At 40.3% G+C, this 23,147-nt stretch overlaps 1 protein-coding gene across 7 annotated transcripts in view; it reads left to right on the plus strand.

Moving 5' to 3' along the window:
• Nucleotides 1–23,147, plus strand: part of GAB1 (GRB2 associated binding protein 1) — a 101,320-nt gene that overhangs the window by 24,278 nt on the left and 53,895 nt on the right. The gene's annotated exons all lie outside the window — the stretch shown is intronic.

Consider the following 23,147-nt stretch of genomic DNA (forward strand, 5'->3'; position numbering starts at 1 on the left):
CGTGAAAGTCTGCATTTTGAAATTGCAGTGCTTGTGAGAGAGTGCCTCAGACTTGGGAGCTGCCTTGTGGCATCACTGTTCGTAAGAGGAATCAGCAAAACCCTTTTGGGTTAAAAACAGGAAAGAAAAAAAAAGAAAAGGCAGTTCTAAAAGTGGACTGTGGGGTGGTGAGCGCTCGCTGGCCCAGACGCCTTGTGAGTGACGGACGTATTGAACATGTGGATGGAAACCACCAGAGGGCAAATAAATGTATGTGGCCCCTGGGCTACAACAGCAGAGCCTCAGAAGTACAGTTCTGGAGCTCTTGTGAGCTTCACAGGTAGACTTGGTGGTGGTCCAACAAAGCATACTTTTATATTCCTAATTGATCTTTACCCTGCACTGAATCCAAGCGTGAATTTAGTATTCACGATATTACTCTAGGTGAGTTTCTCCAGGCCTTCAAAGACAAAGCCATACCACCTTAAAAGTCCTAATGCAAAGGTATGCAGAAGTGTGTACAAACTTGTAATCTCTCTCTCTCTCTCTCTTTTCTGCAGCTGTTTTGACTTAAACTGTCTCCCTTAGTCAAGAATCCAAAAATTGGAGAAAACTTGAAGTGGAAAGTTTTCAATTAAAAATAGTAGGAGAGTTCCCGTTTAAAATCACTGCACTATAGGGACAATTTGGATAAGCAAAAGCTATCTAAGGTCTTCCACAGCATGTTGTGAGTATTGATACTGTTTGCTGAGGAACTTGGGGTATCTTGGTGGTTCTGGCTGGTATCCCCAGCAGATGCTTCTCAGTTAGGTTGAACTTAGGTAGGGATCAAAAATCTGTTATTTGGGTGTATTGCAGCCTTTGTGTTTGGAAAGATAGGTGAAGTTCTGACAGTGTCCTTTCCTCATAAGCTACTCCTCCCTTTTCTGGAGCAAAGGGGTCCTTCTAGAGGTCTGTCACCACCCAAAATTTGTAGTTGTTATGGGGGAATGTGCCAGTGACAGGACTCCAGGAAACGGCATAAAGCTGAGTTAGGGGAGGTTTAGGTTGGATATCAGGAGGGAGTTTTTCACCCAGAGGGTGGCTGGGCACTGGAACAGGCTCCTCAGGGAAGTGGTCAGTAGCAAGCCTGACAGCGTTCAAGAAGCATTTGGACAATGCCCTCAAGTACATGGTGAGACTCTCGGGGTGTCCTGTGCAAGGTGAGGAGCTGGACTGAATGATCTTGATGGGTTGCTTCCAACTCAGCAGACTCTAATTTTGTGATTTTGTCTGCAGCAGAAATGTAGCACATCCACAGTGGAGCTCTTCCCGTCTCCTTGAATGACTGTCCTGGTTTAACCCCAGCTGGCAACTATGTAACAGTTACTTGGAAAGACAAAATGCCATCACTCCAAACACCCCCCTTCCTCCTTCTTCCTCCACCTTTACATGCTGAGCATGATGTTATATGGTCTGGAATATGGCTTTGGTCATTTGGGGTCAGCTGTCCTGGCTGTGTCCCCTCCCAGCTCCTTGTGCACCTCTAGCCCACTTGCTGAAAGACAGAAAAGACCTTGGCTCTGTGTAAGCACTGCTCAGCAATAACAAAAACATCCCTGTGTTATCAACACCATTTCCAGCACAAATCCAAACATAGCCCATACCAGCTACTATGAAGAAAATGAACTCTTCCCCAGCCAAACCCAGCACATTGACACTTGAAGAAAAAATGATGGTGTAAAAGAAGACATGCCTCATGGACTTCTTTCTCTGCTGTAGCTTATCTTTGCTGGATTCCTCTTCTCTTGACTTGATGAATGTTTCTGCCTCAGATAGAAACTTTGGTTTTATCTTGGGTTCTGAGTATAGGAACCTGGAGAGTAGCTGGTCTGCAACAACCAGGCTGTGCTTGAGAGGAGAGGTGGTTTACTGGGAGCTTTAGAAGTGAGCCTACACCTGATGAGAAGGGAGTGGCGGGAGTAACTTGCACCAAAGAAAACAAACAAAAAAAAGCCAAAAGGAATAGGAGAACTTTGTAATGTTACAGTCTCTTCCATCTGCTTAAGGCAAGGTCAGGAAATTCACTCTTTGCTTCCATAAATCTTGGTGTGGGAAGCCTTAGATTTTTAATCCAGAAACTGCTGAAAAAACCCCTGTTTCTTCCACTGCAGCTTTTATCTTCTTTTTTTCTTGTCAGTATCTTGACAGTGAAACTGTATTTCTTCAGAGGAAGATCAGATGTTCTTTTAACGTTGCAGCAAAACTGTACCACTTAACCATGTTTTGATGCATAATGTAATCAGCTTGATTGCTTTTTAATATGTCATTCAGACCTACAGTTGCTGTCAGCTGGGCTGAGTCTGTTCTCTTGGGGAATTTCAGCATTACTTTCTGGTGGATCACAGCACCTGGTGGTAACAGGGTGGGTTTTTTTTTCAGGGCTAAATCTGTGTCCCCAGAGAAAATGGTGACCTTACAGGGGAAAGCTGAAGCACGGTGTGAAAAAGGTGTTGGGTTCTTGATTTCCCTCTGCATGTGCAGCGGGCAGAGAAGGGCTGGACAGAGTTCAGGCTCTCTGCACATGTGCCAGGCAGCACAGTTGTGCTGGTGTATGACAGGCCTCGGTGATGCTGGGTACATACCCTGAAGGTTTTCTCAGGTGGAGAAGCTGAGGGGGATACAGTAGCAACCTGGAAACCTTGCTGCTGGGAAGTCTTCCTTCTTGGGTATTAGCTGTGCATGGCTTATTATGATTTGATCACTGCAAAAAAAACCAGTACTAAGCTGTAACAGCTTTGAATGTGTTCTGTTTACTTTGCAAATCAGAGTGCCAGGTTCCATTAAGGGACAGGGTTTTTCTTTTTGTGTGTTTTGCTTTTGAAAAATTTTATTGACAGTATGAGGTGTGAAAATAAGGCATGCATGGGGCTGTGCTTTTTTTTTCTTCCCCATCTGAGTGTGTGCTAACATATGATCTTTAATATGAATATGATCTCACTAAAATACCAGCTGGTTGAATGAGGGAGCTTTTAATGTTATGCATTCTTGATTAATTGGGAACTAGACAGGTTTGAGTAATTAAGATTTTTTGGTTTTCTTATTGGGATGTGCTGATCCTAGAAAATACAGGTGCTTCCATTTCTCCTTCGTTAAAAGGAAGTGTAAAAAAAAAACCAAGCCAAACCCATGTGGAGTCATTAGAAATCTGCCAGTGACATAGGTAAGAAATGACATTTGGCATTTTCATGTATTTGCTTGCTTAAGCATACTGTTATACCTTAAGTGTTCAGAGACCTTTCTCTTAACAGCACTGTGCCTAGTTTTCAATTTCTGTGGCAAGATTCTTGGCTGCAGGTTGAATGAGTTAAAAATGGCAAGTGCTTATTTTATATATACTGGGCACAGAAAATAAATTTGACGTAACGAAGTATTTGTGAAGTGTCCTTAAGGAAAAAAATCTTCTCTGCGTGGGAGTGTGAGGAAGGATTAAAACTGAGACAGTCATTAATCCCCCTCCCCTCTTTTTAAAGAAAGAAGGCTTTCCAAGTAACACTGGAGAAAAGAATACACTAATTAGAAAGACTTTAAGATAAGAGAAAGAATATTGGTTGAAACAAGGCTAATAACTCTCCCCTTCAGACTGATTCAGCAATGCATGTGACTTTTTCTTGCATAAAATACAGATACTGGTTTCTTACTTTCTTGTCTGCTTCTTTAGCCTTTCATCCTTCTTTCTTTTTCTCTGTAGAAAACTTTTTGGCGAGGCTATTGATGCAAATTTGACCTTTAAGTTTTTTGACTGAACAGCTCGTGTATCAGGAAATAGCTCAGAATGTGCAAGATAATTTATTGCAGGAATTTAGTGCATTTTGTCACCCTCTGAAACTTCCAAGGCCTTTTCAAAATCCATCTCTTTAATCTTACCCTTCACCATGAAGAGGCTCTTCTCGTCAGGTGCCCCTGCGAGGCGCTCGGTGGCGTGGCTGGTGCACCTTGGTGTGTGAACAGTGACAGCCACCCAGCGGGGAGGGGGATGTCTGTCTGTCTGTCTGTCTGTGTTTTTATGGTTTTGGAGCAAACCGTGGCCTGTGTTAGGTGGTGGCACAGCAGGTGCTGGCCTGGGTGACGCTCCAGTGAGCCAGCAGGTTTCCTGCTCATCCATCCGCCTGCTGGCTGCGGAAGGGGGGTTGCTGAGCAAAGGGCACAACCCCCTCCATTTTCTCCGGCTGTCCCCTGCCTGCTGATTCCGGGGCCATATTAATATGGAGCAGTTGAAGTCACCCAGCTGGCTGTGGGCCAGCCTGTGCTGTGTGTGCCACTTGTGTGAAGACCCACTGTGAGGCACAGACCGGTGCTGTGAGTCAGGGAGAGGGGCAGCGCCGAGGGCAAAGGTACGTCCTGTCTTTCTGTCCTGCCATCTTCAACGGGTCCAAATCCTGCTCATGTGCTTCACATTCCCTTTATTCTCCTTCCTAGACTCCCTCTCTGTCCCACTGGGGTAATTTTACTTTCTCTCTGGTGAGACTGAATGATGCTGTTCTATAAGCTAATGGTCTGTCTCCATTAAGCCATTAAGCCACTGCATTTCATTGATGAAAGTCTCCTTCAACAGGCTTGATGTTTAAGGTCAGTACACTATCTCTGTGTAACAAAAGGGCAGGTGTGCAGCTATAAGCATAGCATGCAAACCAAATTTTTTAAAATCATAGCTGGAGTTCTTTGCACGTGATAACTATGGGTACAATAAATAGAAGTAGCCACTCATATTATTATTATCTTGAAAGTTTCTGTATTTACTTTTTCTTTTGGAAAAAGTCAAGTATTTTGCCTGAAATCATGTAGAGGTTACTAAACTGTGGTGAAAAAATGATGTGAAATCTGAAGTCATCTTGAAAGGGATTTCATATCGTAATTTGATAAACCTGTTTCACGAGCCTAGAACTTGGTATTTCTCTTTGCTTTCAATCTCACTGACTTTTTACTTGAATTTAAAGAGACTTTAAATGTGTGGTGAAACATTAACTGGATTTACTACAGTGTTTAATATGTTTTTTCTTGAAACAATGTTGGTCAACTTTTAGAGAAAGCAGTTCCTCATAATCTTTTTATGAGTTCTCCTCAAGAACTGTAATAATAAATAAAAGGGAGGATGTTTGAAAACATACCACAGAAAGCTAGCAAAAAAAACCCCAGTTGGTTTTGCTTCCTCAGAACATAAAGCTTGCAGGAGGAAAAAAAAAAATCCTAGTGGTGGTTTGCTAACTATCTAGATTCTCAAAACGGTCTGAAAAAGCCTAATAAACAATTGAAATACAGTCTTTGCTATTGCAGTGACTTTTTAAACTTCTGTGTTACTGCAGTGGTTTGTGTTTATGTTTAAAACTGTGACTACCAGTTTACCAAGGCGGTTGCAAAACATTTTGTTTCTTCTTAGTGCATTAGGTAGATGGATCTGGCTAGTGACTCACTCCATGCTTTTAAGAAACAGCCTGTAAAAGACCAGGAGAAAAGAAGGAGGAAAGTGTGTTTTGGGGATGTTCTACACGCTTTGTGTCTCTCCCTGTGACTTTTTTTCCCCGTCATGCAGCACCTGTGTAAAGCAGTGAAAGTGAGAAAATGTGAAACTAACCTTGGCTGCTGTCACATTCCAAGTAAATGGTATTCTCATACTGAATATAAACTGAACTCTTGCACTGTTTCTGCTTTTTGGAGCCACTGTACTGATTTTGCTTTAAAGGAGGAACTTTGCTCTGGTTATGCTTCTAAGTTCACCCAACGTATTGCATAGCAATAACACTCATGTGAAGGGTTTTGTGGGGCTTTGTTCTGTGTTGTTGTTTTGTTTTGTTTTTTTAACTGTAGACTTTGGGATGTGTGCTTATAAGACTGGAATCTGACGTATTTCTTGATTTGTGTAAATTCTTGTGTCTTATACATGCAGTTTTTGTCTGTAACTGCCTTTTTTTCTTTTAAGGCTTGAACAAACACTTTCCTCTGGTGGCATTTAACTATCCAGTCAAAAGCACTGGAGAATAGTTAGCAAAGTATGTTCTGAGTAGCAAGTCTCTATAACAACCTGTATGAAATATAAGTAGACTTTCTTATTTGGGTGTCAGGATCTGATGGTAAAATCAGAATATCTGTAGGGAGAAGTGAAATAGGTTCCAGTTGCTTGTTTCAGTGTGAATTAGTCCTTCTGTAGGCTTAACAAAAAGAAATATAGAGTATTAAATGGCAAAGCAGAGAGGACTGGGGAGACATCAAAGCTTTTCACCTTTTCAGTCTGTCAAACTAGATAACATGTAACTGAGTGTTTATGGTTTTAAATTTTTTTTTCTGTGTTCGTGCTTCTCCTGGTGTATATATTTTTTCATAATAGTCTTTAGGAGTACCAGGAGTATCACTTGTGCTTTATTAGAAATAGTCTGTGTACTCTTGGCATAAATACCAACCTCATTGCTTCACCTCAGTGTGAACAAAAATTTTCTGTTTATGGTCTGCTCTTATCCATAGTTATTAAATTAATTATTTGTAGCTCTCAAATTATAATTTCCCATTAAAACACTTACTTAATTCCTGCTGAAGTATTTCTTAGTTTTTCATGATTTAAGACAAAAGAAACATGATACGTGACAGGAGTTTGTACTTTCTCTGCAGGAGCCAATGCTTTCTCCTCATATTGTCTCCTTTCAGTTGTTTACTCTACAAACTTGGTTTTATTCCACATTAACAGCATTACAGTGACAAGTTGTGTCTTTCCTAAGGCATCCCTAGTAAATATTTCCTAGTGATTGAAGTGAGTTAACTGGATAATACCATGAGAGCTGAGAGGGATCTGTCCAAATACAAGAGTTGTTACAGTTTGGACTCCGTGCCTTAGCTTTTGTTGTCACTGTTGATATTCTGAACATGTAAACCCAGAGCCAATATGGCAGCTGGAATTTTGTCTGGTGACTTTTTTATTTTTTCTTCTTTTTGCCTTCTGAAAAGCTGAGACTTAGTTTGTTACTGCAGCTACTGCTGTTTGTCCTGGGCCCCTGAATGTCTAAAGATGGACCAAGTTTGTGATGGAAACAGTAGCCTATAACCAAAATTATGGAATTCACAGGTGTGGGCAAGATCTCTTTGAAATTGCCATGCTACTTTTGGACCTGCAGGTGATAGCAAGAATAGTCTTGCATTCAGATGGTATTTCCTTGCATGTGATTCAAAAGGGAGGGAACAGTGTGTAAAACAGTTGCTTGAATGCTTTTGCATATGTGTTGACCAGTGAAGAGCCATCTAAACTTCATCAAATACATGAAAATTGTTCAAATTAGTAAAGCTTCTTTTTCAATAACCCATTTGTGGAGCTGCTGGTCGTGCTGCACATAAGGGGTGAGGAGTCCTAAGAGCTCAAATGGCAAAAGAGCCTTTTTTTTTCTCCTTATTTACACAGTTAATCCAACCCATTTTTATCATAATGAGAAATGGTTTCTGTGCTCACTAAAAAGGATCCTTAACTTTGTATGTGGCTTGATTTTTAACTCCTTGACCTACTCTTGGTTTTATCAAGACCAAGACTGTAACTGGAAAAAAAGGAATATGATACTCTACTGTCACTTGTACACACTGTAGTAAGCCTCAGCAGCACTGAATCCTTCAGTGTGATTCTGATTGTTTTGGGCAATTCTTCACCACTTTTAGAGGGCTTCCCCCTCCCTCCCCCAGACTGTTTCCTTCATTTAAATTCTTTGTCTGCTATCATTTAGTCTGAGGAAAACAGTCATCCTTATTAACATGAAACTGAGGTCATTTTGATGTCATTCTCCAGAAGGAATTTAAATTTCTTTCTAACAGGACACTACTGTGAAAACTGACTCTTTAAAACGAACTGCTTTATTTGCATTGTAGTTTCAGCTGGGCCTTTAATCGAAGGCAATTCAGTTAAGTCTCTGCACCAGCTTTAGTTTGTGAAACTTATTATAATTTTTTTCTGAATAGTTGGCAGTGTGATCAATTTTTCTATGACTTAGTACTCTAATAATAATGGTAGTAATGAGGGGATGATGAATTGAGGCGGGCTCCAAAAGTAGCAATCAGTTTCTTCTGTAAATGGCAGTCCCATACTTAAGTACACCAAGAGCAGTCATAGAGCAAAAGAAATGCATCACTAACAGATTAAAATCATAGCACCACATTTTGATGGCATCTTTTGTTTTCTTAATGGAATAAGTGTCATCAGTGTCTTATTAGACCAGTCCTATTCACCCGTTTTTACAGATTGGTAGCAGGAGACTTCTAAGATTCCTTTGTTGGCTCTGAGACTTAGGACAGAGCTAATTAGCAAGCTCCTTCATTTGAAGCTTCTTCATTAGAGATAATGCCTAATCATGGTTAATGACAGTATTTATTATAATAGTGGATAGTCTGGAGCTGCATCAAGTAGTGATTTGTTACTCAATGTGGCTGAATAATTAGCTTGTTCCAGTAATCACTCTGACCATGGTTATTTTCTTGCAAGAACTTCTTGTATTGGAATACTTCTGTCTGGCTGTCATAGGTGCACTTGATATGTAACTATATATATAACTTGACCCTTTCTTGGACATGTGAGATTCATAGATGATAGAAACTGTCACCCCCTTTCCCAACCACTCCTCAAAATAATTCAATTGTTTAATATTTTCTGAACCATGCCAGGAAATAGGACAGTTCTTGGAGTTCAGTTGTTATGTCTTGAAGGATGTGTAAAGCTGAGGCAACATTTTCTTCTTTATTTTCCTTTACAGACAATGTAGGTTAACGCCAAGCAAGACTTGTGTGACTCTGTAATGGCAGAACTGTACTGTGCAGAATTTTTGCTCTACACTCCCAGTCATTACTAGTGTTTTGTGTAGTTTACACAATTATCTTATGTAGATAAAATGAATTACTTTTTATAAGTATAATTTAATAAGCATTTACACAATATGGTTTAGCTTAGATGACCCTTAATCACTTGTGATTCAACTGCTTGGATGAGCAAATTTGACAGTACTTATTTTATGGAAAACATAGAAATGAAACTTTAAAATCAGAGTGTATGTTAGCACAAGTGCATCATTCAGAAAACTGTGTCTCATATTGAGCAATGCCGGGAGGACAGTTGATTGCAGGAAGTCTAAAAATACTTTGTATAAGTTCATTGCCTCATGCACACTTGAAGTGGCTGGAAACTCAAATGTATGCTTGTTAATGTCCTACAGCTTGCAATTCCAGGGTTTGGAACACAGAGCCTCTGTAGAAAAAGTAATGAAACGTTGAAATTGTGTTTAGTATAATGTGCTTAGGCAGTCAGCTGTCTCATCCTGCACAGAGCTACTGCAGTTTCTCTTTCCCCTTGTAAACATCTGGGATTGTGATAATCCTCTAGATCACCTCAGAGAAACAACAGGACGTTACACTTGCAGGAAATCAATTGTTGTTCTCCCTGTCCTCTCAAAATACATATCTGCAACTGTGTGTGCACCCATGCACAGCTGTTGGGACACTCTTGAAGGATGAGCAAGAGTTGTTTTCTTTATCGTCTTAAGAGGTACCTCTGATCAAGTATAAACAAATACAACCAGCTTTCCCTTTCAAGTTGGAATCCTGAAGACAAAGTATCAAAGATACAGCGGTATCGAGTCTATACAGACATCCTTCCTCAGAAAACTGTGGCCCTGGAAGTATGTTCAGTGGGTGGTAAGGTGTGTGCTGCCCCACAGCTCCCTCCAGAGCAGGGCAGGGCACAGAGCTGGCCCTGTGTAGGCAGAGCTTTGCACAAAAGCTGCTAGATAATGCTGCTTCAATTCATCAGGTCTTGGGGCTGAGTAATCAGTTTTCCCTCTTCTTGCAGGTCTGTTTCTTCCATGATACTTTGCACCTGGAACAGCTTACCCCATCCATATGTCTTGTCTCTGGTTTCATGCGTGCACTTTAGTGCTTCCCCCTCTTCCACAAAACCCACTTATACTTCGTGAAATACTTCAAGTGTGCTTTTAATCAAGTAAAATTAATGAGACTGTTCTGTTTTGCTTTTTGACTATAAATTTGTACCATAAAATCTTATGTAGTTTCGATTCAAATATTAATGAATGACTGCTTGGTAGTCTTGAAACAATGGTTGAAATCACTGTCTTACCAAATGATGGTAATTTATAATTGTAAAATCATGTTGTTTCTGGTGTATGCATACCATATCTCTGTATGTAATAATGTAGAACAGAAATTAGGGGCAGGAGGCAGAGTCCAAAAAAAGATGTTATCCTTTTTTTTTTTCAGACCTGAATCTGCACTACAGAGATTAGAAGATATCGCAGGTTGCTTGTTAGCAACATCTTAGGTCTAGAGCTCATTCTGCTCAAGCTCTGCTGCCTCTGAAGACTTGTCTAGGCCAGCTTTTTATTTTGACTGTTAGTAAGACAACGCCCTGGAGCTTGTTACTCTTCAGATGGTCTGTCCCCTGGTAATGGTTGTTCACTGCTCGGCTGTCTGAGAGCGTTGATAGGGGATAATATCAGTAGAAGTGATCAGGCTTCCTTGCTCTGAGCTGTTGGGATACAGGGTGTTTATCAGCCTGTATATAAACATGTGTGTATCTTGTCTGGTGCTGCTCAGGTAGGTTTTTCAGTGTACTAGACAGGAACTGCAAGGGCAGGCTGAGATATGCCTTTCTACAGACGTGGTCTTGGCGGTGCCGTGGAGCGTATATGTTGAGGTTTGTGGTTCTGAGCTACATCCATTGTAAATCCTGTAGGTGAGGTTTGAAAGCATGCTGGCCTAAGGAGCACCTGCACTTTCCCAGGACAGACTCTTTTAAATATGCAAAATTACAAAAACACCCAAACAACCCCAATCCCATACGTAATGTGGTCAAATGTCCACCTCCAGAAGCATTTTCTCATCTTTAAAGTTTTCTGTGGGTGTAAGTTCCAGCACAGCTTCACACTCTGCTTCATCATAGTGGAGTCAGAAAGAAATTACTGTCAGGTGGGAAGATATTTCTTAAAACCTTCTTTCAACATTTGTGCCTATTGCAATGCCCTGGTTAGAAGTGTGGAGCAATCTGTACATTCTGACCAACAAGAAATGTGTCAGAAATAGCATGTTTTTATGACCCAAAATGACTTGTCAGGCATCAGGCATTATTGTGGTCTTGCATACCAAGCTTGAGATAATGATTTCCTGATATATATGGCTGTAATTGGGAAAGGTATTTTTAATTATTTTTATAACTGCAGTTTGCAAATCCCCATTTCCCACTTGTCCTGTGCCACAAATCTGTTTCTTCCTGTATTTCACTCTTTTCCGCTCACTGTTTTCTTACATGTTTGTGCAATTTTAACATGCCTGTCTTGCACTAGAAGTATTTCAGGACCTAGGAGGTCAATGAAAATATGCAAATTCAGGAATTACATGAATCTGTTACTTCAAAAAGAAGGCTGTTCCCTTATTTAGTCTTAGTCTTTTCTGAATGACAGGTCACCTGCATGAGTGAATTCTTACCTGCTGCTCTTCCCTATCCTTCCTCCCCATTCAACATGCTCCAGAAAAATGTGCAGGAAGGTGAATAGCGACTTGATATGTTCAATAAACTTTTGGGTTTTTTCTAGGGCAACATATTTTTCTTTTTCTTTTTATCCTCTGAGCACTCTTGGTGATTCACTGTTGTTTCATCAATATGAGCAAGTACCTGGCTATCTCTGTGATGCTCAGACTGGATCTAGTCAGCAATAGAGTGTGTTTACTGGTGTGCCTTTCTGCTGTGAATAACAAAAATGATTGCAGGAGAATAATGGTACCACTGATAAATGAGTGACAGAAAGCCAATAAAGTCTGTGCTCCACTATTAGAAATTCTCTCATCCTAATGCAGCTTCCTTGGGCTTTATGTGACTCTCCCACCTGGGCTTAGAGTTACTTTAATTTAATGACAATTTTATAGAACATCAAACAGAGGCCTTAAGTAGGGCTGCATGGTAAAACGAACTTCATATAAAGTTGATTTCCTTTTGGTATTTTTTCCACACAGAGAGTGCAGCTCACATGTTTTTTGACTTTTCATTTAATTAGCATTTTGGATCCCTATGGAAACTAACGTAATAACATCAGGAATCTTATTATGGATAGACCAACCAATGAATTTCAAAGTTTTGGGTTGCCTAACATCTCCCATTATAGTATTGTCTTAGTTAAATCATGTTTTAACTGGTTGCGCTAATGACTTTTTGTTCTGGATATCTGTCATAAGCTGACTGTGTGAGAGAAAAGGAGTGAAAATGAGATAATTATTGGTTTGTTTAGGGAAGATGTCCTTCCTTGTCCTCTACCCCTGTTAGTTTCAGTAGCAAGACTGAAAGACCCTGGGAAGCATTTTGGTACTTTCCAACAGGAACTTTTTGTGGGGAGTGGAAAGGAAAATCTTGGTCTCACAAGGCTGTTAGCAGACTTTGGGAAGATTGTTCAAATTTGGAAACAATAAAAAGTTCCTGGATGGGACAGAATTAAATATTTAACTCTATTAATGGCACAGCAGTTTAAAGACAGATGCTTTTGCATTGCAAATGTTCCGTGCTTACAGAGATTAACTAAGGATTGCTCTTTCTAGGCAGATTTCAGTGTTATGCTAGTGGCAGAATAATAATGCTACATTTAATGTCAACATGTGATACTTGAGATGAAGTAAAACATTATTAGAGGTCTATTTTTTTTTCCTACTCATTTCTTTTTGTAGCCAAGTCAAATGCATTCTCCCTCCTTTCCTTTGCCTTCTCTCCTTTTTATCAGCTCAGTTATTTTGATGGAATAGTGGAAGATGCATTGCTGATTTGTATCTAGAGTTTTGATTTTGTGCATTTTTTAAAGTATATTAGCAATATAACCTCTAAATGGGGAGAGATCAGGTTGTGTGGCAGCCTGTGTACCTGTCATGCTGTTTCAGTTGTGTTCCCGGTTTGGGGTGTCTCACAGACCGTTCAAAATGGCTTTGTAGGTAGTAAGGGATTTTATTGTGATGGTGTTTCAAGTGGGAAAGAATTTGAAGGTCTTTGCTTGTGCAAACTGTCCTTTGGCTTGTGAATTTGTGGTAAAAATAAAACTTCAGAACAGTCAACAAATAAAATGTTTGACGGTTGCTTGATTATTGATATAGTCACAGAATTACCGAGAGCGGAAGGGACCTCTGGAGATGGACTCCAACTCCTTTTCTCAGAGCAATGCCAAGTTGCTCAAGACCATATCCAGTTGGGTTTTGAGCACCTCCAAGAGTGGAAACCTCTCTGGACAACCTGCTCCTGTGTTCAGTCAACCTCACAGTAAAAAGGCTTTCCTTACGTTTGAATGGAATTTCTTGTATTTCAGTTTGTGCCCGTTGTGTCTCGTCCTCTTACTGGGCACAACTGAGAAGAGTCAGACTCCACTGTCTTTACTTCCACCCTCCAGGTATTTATATGCATGGATAAGATCCTTTTTATCCTCTAAGCTAAACAGTCCAGCTCTCTCAGCCTCTCATATTAAAGATGCTTCAGTCCCTTAATTATGTCTCCAGACTTTCCCTGGACCTTCTCCAGCACTTGCAAGGCTCACATGAGCCTATAACTAGATGCAGAGCTCCAGATGTGTCTTACCAGACTAAGCAGAGCAGAAGGTTTGACTCTGACATGCTGGCAAAGCCCATATTTCATTGGGATTGTCATGAGGATGTCATGGGAGACAGTGCTGAAAGCCTTCCTAAAATCAAGATAATTAAAATTAACTGCTCCTAAGCCAGTCATTTCGTCAGGTTGACCAGGCATGATTTCACTTGGATGAATCTGTGCTGACTGTTCTTGATCACAGTCTTGTCCTTCATTTGTTTGGAAGTTTGAGAAATCAAAAATGTTAATTCAGTATAAAAGTAATCAAGTCTGGGTGAGAGAACCATGCATGTCCCAGTTTTATACTCTGTATTCTGAAGGGCAATTAATTTGGGATAACAAGGGCAAATGCCTTTTTTTCCCTGAGATTGCCATGCTGGTTTTCCCGGTTTACATTTTTATGTTAAGTGAATATTCTGGCAGTGGATTGAGATGCTTTCAGAAGAATTTGGAATACTTGGCCCAGCAAAATGGGCGGCTAAACAGCAGAAGGGTCGTAAGGGCCTAAAGCTGCTTCATATGAATTGTGTATGTGTTTGTTTTTCACTTTTCTGTCTTTGTTGGTTTTTTTTTTGCAATTCTTGTTTTCTACAGGTTGTGTCAAGTTTTAAGTGGTTCTGTATATTTTCAGCCTACATGTGACAAGATCATAGACTTATGGCACTTATCTGGTCTCCTTTATTTAATTTCCCCTGCCTTTCCTTCACGTTATTGAAAGCAGCTAATGGTAAAAGGATACAGTAGAGAAGGTTAGGGAGACCTCCTCTTTAGTCCCCAGTCAAGTTTAGATACATATAGCTATTTAAAGAAAAGGTATTGTTAACTATGTCTTAATTTCTTTCTTTGAATGAATATGTGTTGAAATTCAGCACTATTTTCAAGTGCTTTGGGAAAAGTTTAAGAGGTAAAGCCAATGTGATGAGGCAGTGCTAATTAATAGGAATGTCTTAGATTTTTGCCCACGATTCTTGCACTTGGGGACAAGCTGCTTAAGCTTTCTTGTATAAAAAACTGGTACTAGAGGGGCTTGTTCTGCTTGTCTTTTGAGCAGTGAAGTGTGCCTGGATTTTATATGTGTATACAACAGCTGGATCCCTGTCTTACCTTGGGATATATCAGGGTTGCTTTTTCCCCTTGCAACCAAAGAATGCAGTGTACGCTAAACTTAGTTTTAATATTTAGATTTTTCTCGTCCTCATCTGTCAAATAGAACAAATTTTATTGTTCTGTGTTACTCTGAGGTGGGATGCTCCTGGCTTTGGTAAATGAATGGCATTAATTACTGTACCATTTTGATACTGGTAACAGTAAAATGGGCGGCGCCCTGTGCTTCATGAGCTCTGTTTGGTGGTAACTGGGGAAGCTTGTGTTTCAGAAGAGGCAGCTACTGGTGTTCTGTGAAGCTTTATTTCCAAAGTGAAGTTTATTAACTGTAAACATGTAAATTGTTACGTGTGAACTTCATATTCTCCATACAGGAGCTGTTGTACTTTGCTACGATTTAGCCCAGAACGCATGTAAAATTTAAAAACGGAACATTCCTTTGTAACCTGTTGGATAGAAGAGACATTAATTTCAAGGTTGGAGCTGGCTGTGCTTTCTGTTCACAGTTCCTTGTTATCCCGTGAGGTAGAGACTCTGGCTGGCTTTGGTGTGTGTGCGTGGCAGTCCCCTGGCTGCAGGAGTGATAGCAGAGTAAGGCGATTAGCGTGATTGATGCCGCGTGTCAGGGGACTGCCTTAATGGGCTGCCGTTGAGACTGCACTGGGAAACCACACACAGATGAGGTAATCTCATTAGATGATTAAAACCTTCATTGAGTCTACCAGATTGCAGAGCTTTCAGTTGCACTGCTGCTGGGGACTGATGCTAAGTAGGTGTAGTGCTCTCCTTGGAGTGATGCTGAAATGGAGATCTTGCTGGGTTTTGCTCCCGGATAACAGTCGCAGCAGCTGGAGGCTGGTGAAGGATGTTCCGTCTTTCCGTGTTTTAAAGTAAGATTCTGTATGATGATGTCATTTTATCTTGAAGTCAGTGTCAGGCTTGTGCTAGCTTAGTTTTATCATGCTTTCTTGTGCTTTGCTGTTCTCTGTGAAACTGCAGTGTAAGTGTTGAGAGGACACACTTCTGCTTTGTGTAACTTCCTGTGGAATATCACAATGTACATCACAGCTCTGGTTTTATAAAGGATCTGCGTTTCTTCTGCAGGTCAGCTTTGTCTTGACCTTTGATGAGGTGAATTGTGTCACTCCTTATCCTCTTGCCTGTCCTGTTTACAACTAATGTGGCAGGCAGCACATGCTAATACCAGAACTGGTGGTGCAGAGAAATCCTATCTGACTTCCTCACACCTGCTTGTTTTAAGGAGGTCATTGAAAACACTGAATTTCATATGAAAAGTAGTGTACTCAACTAGTCCTATACTTGAACTTTGCTTTTGCTAGCAAGCTACAGATATTTCTAATTCTGGGTCTCCACCATTAAAGTATGTGTAAAGCAAGGGTGACTAGAAAAGAATCTTGGAAGGTCAAGACTACTATTCTGAGACTGCTAGTGGCTACTGTTGCTGTACAGTCAGATTTTTCTGTATTAAAATATAGCCCAGTTAATCTGTTAGGAGGTTGGAGACGAAAAGAAAAAACATTTGTAACTTCCATTGTGTGTTTTGAGCAGTTTGTCCACTTCTTTTGCTTAGAGAAAGTACTGTATAATATTAATAAGCACATCCACTGAGACAAAAGCTCAGATAATCTATTGTTTTGGCAGGAGAACCCCAACAATATCTTCTGAATTCTGTTGTCGAATGTGGGTCTATTTGTTTAGCAGTTCCACAAGGAAGTGAACTTTGTCTAAGAGCTATTTTGGATCTGCTGTCATGAAAAAAAAAAAAAACCAACTCAAACCCAAAAACCCACAACAACAACAACCTGTTCCAGTATGTGAAGAAGTGGGGAAATATGCACACTGTGAGGAGAGCGTTCTTTCATATGTATTTGACAAAAAAATAAAATCACATACCTGTACAAGTTACTAGCACGTTCTAAACACCAGCATTGTGTGAAATGTGATCCACAGAGCAAATACACACCAAGTTTTCAAGTTTAATTTTATCAATTTAGTAAAAATGGCATCGCTTGATGATAGGAGAGATCATCTCATATGATTGATTTTAAAATCTAGGGTTATACTGGATATCAGTGATACCCAAATAAGAGGCAGGCCAACAATTTATATGCAAAATCAAGTAAAGTTTCATCAAATACTAAATGCTTAGGAAAACAAATGAACTGACAAGCTTTACTTTATTTTTTTTTTAACTTTTAAACTGTTCAGTAGAAGTGTTATTTTATGTAGTTATCTTTCTGTATCATAGGCTGAAGTGAATTACTTGACTATTACAATATCTGGTATGTATATATATTATGGTACACCAATATTTTTCATTGGCTGAGTTGAATTATCTCAAGATCTCCTTCTCAGAGACCTTGCTCAAGTCCTGATGCTTCCTGGGATGTTCGAGGGTACTCAGTTGATGGAACCTACTATTCAGTTACTTTTTACTTTAAGGGCAAAGCCAGGCCTTGTTCTACAGCTGTATTTTGCCAGTGAAGGACCTGTTCCCCTGAATAGAATATGAAATTATGGAGTGTTTCCAGTGAAACAAGGCAAGTGTTTTGATTATGAGAATAGAAACCTCCTTTGTTGGTATGATGCAACCCAGCTTACTCTTTCCAGAGTGTCTGCCATGGACGAAGGAGAGCAAATCATACATGAGAGATCTCACGAGGCCCTTTTCAAAGGGGATGAGTTACTGACTTGACTTCTTCATGCAGCTTTCTTCTCTCTGCATGTTGGGTCTGCTTAGGAAGTGATCTCTCAGGGATGATACCCCAGCCTTGTTGGCTGTTGGAACAGATAAATGACTTCAGGTTCATCAGGAAAAAATGTTTGCTAAAGGAGATTAGTCCATGACAGTATTTGTTACTCTGCCTTTCTTATTTAAAAGTTACAGCTCTTCTTCTGCTTGCATAGGCTGGTTGTGGTAGCTGAAAAATCCATAATCTCTCTTGGTCCAGGTATACTTATTTCAACTCTGTATCTGCAAACTGAGTGTCCTGGTAAACAATTGTAAATAACCTGTCTTCAAACACCTCTCCTGATTGAAGTGAGGAAAAAAATATTTTTAATGTAATTTTTTAGAGAAATGGAAAATTGGAGTCAAGTTCCTGAGCTGTTGCAGAAGAGAAGGGGGTAAGGCTGAGCTCTCCTCATGAGAGATGAGGTTACTCAGAAAGTGCCTTTTGTCCTTATTCTTTGTTCTTAAAGATAACAAACAAGGGGTTTTTTTGCTATTAACTAAAATTTTGCTGGTCATTTGTGCTTTGGGCACTGATTTTCCTTTTACTATAAGAAGTCTATATCCAGTGTTTCTTTGTTTCTTTTGCCTTGCATTAAGCAACCTGATGGAAACTGCTCAATGTGTCTGTCTGTATGAAATGTTCAGGAGTTATTTTGCTGAGTATGAACCAACTCTTGAGCCTTTTTTTTTTTTTTAAGAAACTTTCCACACTTCTTAAAATAGCGTGTTCACAACATATTTTGCTCCACTGTTCTGTGCTGTTTTCTTCCTTCCCACCCCCTGCTCCCTCTCCATAACAGCCTGGTGGGTGAACTTGAGCAGCAGCTCATGTTCTACCTCTTCCCTGTTTCTTTTGTAATCTGTTTGCTGAGCTGGCTGGCCTCCAAAAGTGCATAAGTGTGTTTATACATCCAGCCTAACAATAGTATCATAACACCAATTTGTTTAACCTGGGCTGGAAATAACAATCTAAATATTGTGAATCAAAGAGAAAGCAGTCATTTGTATATGCTTCTCTGCCCCGCCAGCTCACTTCTGCTGTGGGTGATAAAATCACTGAAACTTCTCCTTACGTTCTGTGGGAATTTTGTCAATTCTGTTGGTATGATGTGATACCTCTTCTAAATGCTAAAGGAAGTTCAGCTGGAACTTCTCCCCCCAAGCTGCATCCCATGCTGTCGTTGCTTTGCTCAGGCAGAAGGTATTTAATTTGTGTGCCCAGTTCAAGACACACATGGTAGTGCAGAAAATCATCCATCCCTGCCTCTGTGGGGAGGGCATTCATAGTAGAGCAAACCATTAACTGTCAACCATTAAACTGTGCTTTTATTACAGTATTTGAGCAGAGTTACAGGAGGTACAAAGCACACAATAAAATACTGGTTATGCTTATTTAGTAGTCACAAAGCGACTGGTAAGTTGATGGATCAGCATATTTTGGTTAAGGTGCCAAGACGTAGATATATATGTGCTTTTTGTGTTTATTGTTACTTTGATTCAGTGACTTTGATCACCAAAATAATTTTCCTCTGGATTGGAATGATTTGGACTGTGTCCCTCAGTAGCTGATGTGAGCAGTCCTAGCAGTGTTTATACTCCAGTCATGGAGTAGCTTCAGTGGAGTGGCACCTGCCTGACCAGGAGCTGGAGCTGCCTCCAGCAGCACCAGAAACATGACATTGGTGGTGTCCTGCCAGTGCAGTTGGTGACAGTGAAGATACAGTCATTCCACATCAGTTGTTTCCAAAATGATGGTTTGACATTGTTAGTGCTGGTCTTAGTTCTTCTCTCATGGTTCAAGTTGGGAATAAGCAGCTTTGGCTTTGTGGATTGATGGAAGGAAGAGGCTTGCAGCAGAGGCAAGACCAACGTGTTCAAATGTGAAGGTCAGCTGAGTATTGCTTAGAGTAGCTATTTAATTTTTTATTTTCTGCATTTTTGTTAGCCTTTGAGGTCTGGGAGGGAGGGAGGATGGGTGGTTGGCTGTGGAAGTAGGGTAGCCATCCACTTGGAGACCTCAATACGTGCATTACATCCGTTTAGCACTGAGGGTAAAACGACAGCGTAGGCAAGCTGTGTGAGACCTGATGGTGGGTGTAAAAGTGCCCTCCTCTGCCAAATCTCACCTGCTTGATACAGAACACTGTGCCCTCCCTCGTGCCAGGACTGCTGGCTGTGCTGGTGAGCAGGAGGGAGTTGTGCTCAGAGAAGCTGGAGAGTGGCACTGGCCTGACCAGCAGCATCCCTCTCACCTTGCTGTACTGCTCAGACAAGTGGATCCTTGTCACACAGCCTAATATAGGTGACACCAGAATTCCCTAGGGGTGGAAAGACTTTGGATGCCGCTGTAAGTGGAGGGGAAAATGAGAAGCTTCCTTTTTTTGTTTGGAATTTGATACATTGTTACAACAGCATTTTTTTAATATATTAAAAATAAGACCCACAGTGTTGTGTGTCTTACTGGGTTCATTAAAATGTGATATGTATTTTTAAGACGTGGAAAACTTTGTACAAGATATTGTACAAAATTCTCCTGTTTCTGATCTCGTGCCTCTTGTGGTTGTCCCAAAGCCCTTTCCATTTTAAGGATTAACAAATGGCCATCTTTAGAAATAGAATACACTTTTTCAGCGTCATGGTACAGGCATTGAAAAGTAACCATTGTTTATGGCAAATCTGGCAGTGGTTATTACTTGTAAATGGCTCCAGAATGAAAAGGGTTAAGTTACGAGTGTAGATAAAAATACCTGCTGAATTAAGTTGTTTTGTCCATTTGAGGTTACCCGCTATTAAAAATATTTTCAAACTTCTGCCCGTGTACCTTATAATTCTCTTAGATGACAAACAAAATGTAGAAAAACATGTTTTCCCCTTTCCACAGTTACATTGTTCCTGAAGTGCTGGCAGTGGTAAGAGCTCCCAGCCAGTAAACAAAGTAGATGCCGTTTAGATGTATGGAGAGCCAATAAATAAAGTAACAAGGCGTCCAGTTTTAGAGTTTCTTTGCTTCCTGTAAGTTAAAAATTAAACAATTTTATGGTAAGTGAAGCTGGTTATGAAACTCTCACAAAAAAGGTGTAAAAAGCGGTTGGATAAGGCAGTGCTTGCTTTTTATGTCAAAGAGCAAATCCTAAAAACGTGAAGTACTTTGCAAACCAAATGAAGCAAAGGGACTGTAATACTTGAATCTGCTCAAAACTACTAAAGAAATGATAAAAATCTGATGAGGTTTAAGTTCTCATAGCAGTATTGGTGGTTTAAGGATAGATTTTTTTATTTAATCTGTTTTGAATGTTTTTCTCTGTTCCGTGATCTGATCTGATACAAATGAAGAAATGAACAATCTCACTGTACAGAGCAAACAGCAGGCTAATTGTTCACTCTTTATCTAGTGCACAGAGGAGGAGGGGAATAGTTTGTGATGAGATCAGAAACTCTAGGCAATTTTTGTTTTCCATGAATCTCTTAGTTACTCATCAGAGTGATGCTGTTATTAAAAAGGACAAAAAACAACCACCACCTCCACAAGGATAAATGCTTAAAAGAAGAAATCCTTCTTGGCAGCAAAAGGTGGAGATGAATGATGATACTTAAAATGTCTTGAGTTTGTGGGCATTTCCTAGATTACAGAGATGATCTTACAGGGCCTTTTGCCCCATCTTGTTCTTTATCCAAAGAAATGCCTGGCCTAAGAATGCATTTTCAGTGCATTTAATGTTGACATGATGCCATTTAAATTATTTATCCTTAGATTATACCAAGGATGTTTGTATTCATCATCTGTCCAGATGCACAAAGCATGACTTTTCTTATCATGCTTAGATGAAGCCTTAGATGTGGGATGCTTTTAACTGAGCTAAATGTGAAACACTGGCCATTTGGTAAACTAAATGCCCTTTGTCTGTAATGTGGTGAGATGGAGGGAGCTGTTCAGCTGGGAGCTGCAGCACAGCTGTGGTAGCTGGCCTTGGAAATGAGGGCTAAAAAACAAGTTCCTTCTTTCATGATACAGCTACATAAAGATATTTTTATTTTTCTGTGTTTTCTTACTATTTGCCCTATGATACTTACAGCAAAAGAGTATTAGTCAAAATGACAAGAGCTGTTGAAGAAAGATTTCTCCCATCAATTGTTGAAGGAAATGCTTTGTTTTTAGGGAAAAAGACATAAAGCTTCCTATCTTTTCACTTACTTAAACTTAGCATACAAACTGAATTCAAGGTGAGTCTGGGAAGAAGCATGATTGTATCTGTCACCTTCTATTTCTTTTGTTTTCACTTCCCCCCATCAAATAGGCAAACTCCTTTTTTTTTTTTTAATTATTATTACTATTTTTAATGAAGATTTCATGGACCCTGGGGGCTGGCCATTAATTTTAGGCCATTGTGTGAATGCTAACTACTTAAAAATAGTCATGGAGCCAACCTTGCTTCCTCTCAGGGTTTATCAGTTATAAGCATCTTCTTTTTATCCCATGTGTAAGCAAAGACCTCTCTGGATTGATGATTTGATCTGTATAATGGAAAATCTTGGCAGGATATCCTTTCTCTGTTATTCCTTGGTGTGATGGCATCAGGTCATGTCTTAAAATGGGGGAAGGGAAAAGGAGGATCCTGTTAGCAGGCAGGGTAGTTTCAAGGGACTCTTGAACTGCAGGCTTGCTGAGGACCTCATGTTTACTTCCCTTGTTGTTGAACCATTTGTGCTTCAAGCTGCTATGACAACATGTCAGTGGTGGCTTCTGCTGCTGTGCTCAAAAGCTTGCTCGTGTGCTCTAGGAATGTTTCGTATTTGGAAGTTGTTGTTGGATACCGAGCGGTGCGAGGGGCTTCTCTGGAGTTATTTTGAGCCCCAGCAGACCTTACTGAAATACTGCATTGACAAGGTAGATCCAGTCTTAGCCTGCAGAAATGTAGTGCCTGTGCTTCCCCCTGCCAAGAAAAGAACGTTTTGAGTGTAATTCCATTGTTAAAATGCCTCTAAAATGAAGCCATGCCTAACATGCAAGAGAGGTACAGCCAATGCTCGATGAAATGTGTGTGGGGGTAGCAAATTCTTTGGGAATTACTTTGGAACATTATTATGACCTTGCATTTCAGCATGCTTGCAACTATTCTGCTATAACATTCATAGCTTGAAATTTTGCTTGTTGTTCGCAAGCAAGGCTGAGGAGGTTACCAGCTCCTGTGATTGTGGAAGAACCTTTTAGTCATCTTTACACAGGAGTCTGTGTAAAAATTACACTGACTCTTTATCCTCACCCCTCTGCCCTTTCCCTTCTCCAGAAAACACAGTATAGCTCTTCAGAGCTCCTCAGGGAGTCCCTCTCTGCATTGGTGCATTCTCCTCTTGCCACAGTGACCTGGGTATGTTGTGGTGTGACTGCAGAGGAGGAACCTGAGGGCTCTGGGGAGGGATGGCAGGGATGGGATGTGATTCTGGGTTTGGCAGGTACTTGGAGTGCAAGACAAAAACGTTAAAACTAATAAAAAGAAATGCTGTAATTGCCGGTTTGGACTTTGGAATCTGTAACCCCCAAGTGTTCCTGTCAAGATGTTGGTACAGTTTAAAGCGGGTGAATATTTTACTGTTAATGAAGATGTTTATGGGATCATTGCTTTGGCTTTTATGTGAGGAGAAGATAAAGATCTTCCCTTCTACACTACAAAGTGTATCTCAGCTACTTAGAAT

This window comes from Manacus candei, unplaced genomic scaffold (genome assembly GCF_025592945.1).
Source record: "Manacus candei isolate 608988 ecotype Guabito, Panama unplaced genomic scaffold, ASM2559294v1 h1tg000092l, whole genome shotgun sequence".
Taxonomy (NCBI): Eukaryota; Metazoa; Chordata; class Aves; order Passeriformes; family Pipridae; genus Manacus; species Manacus candei.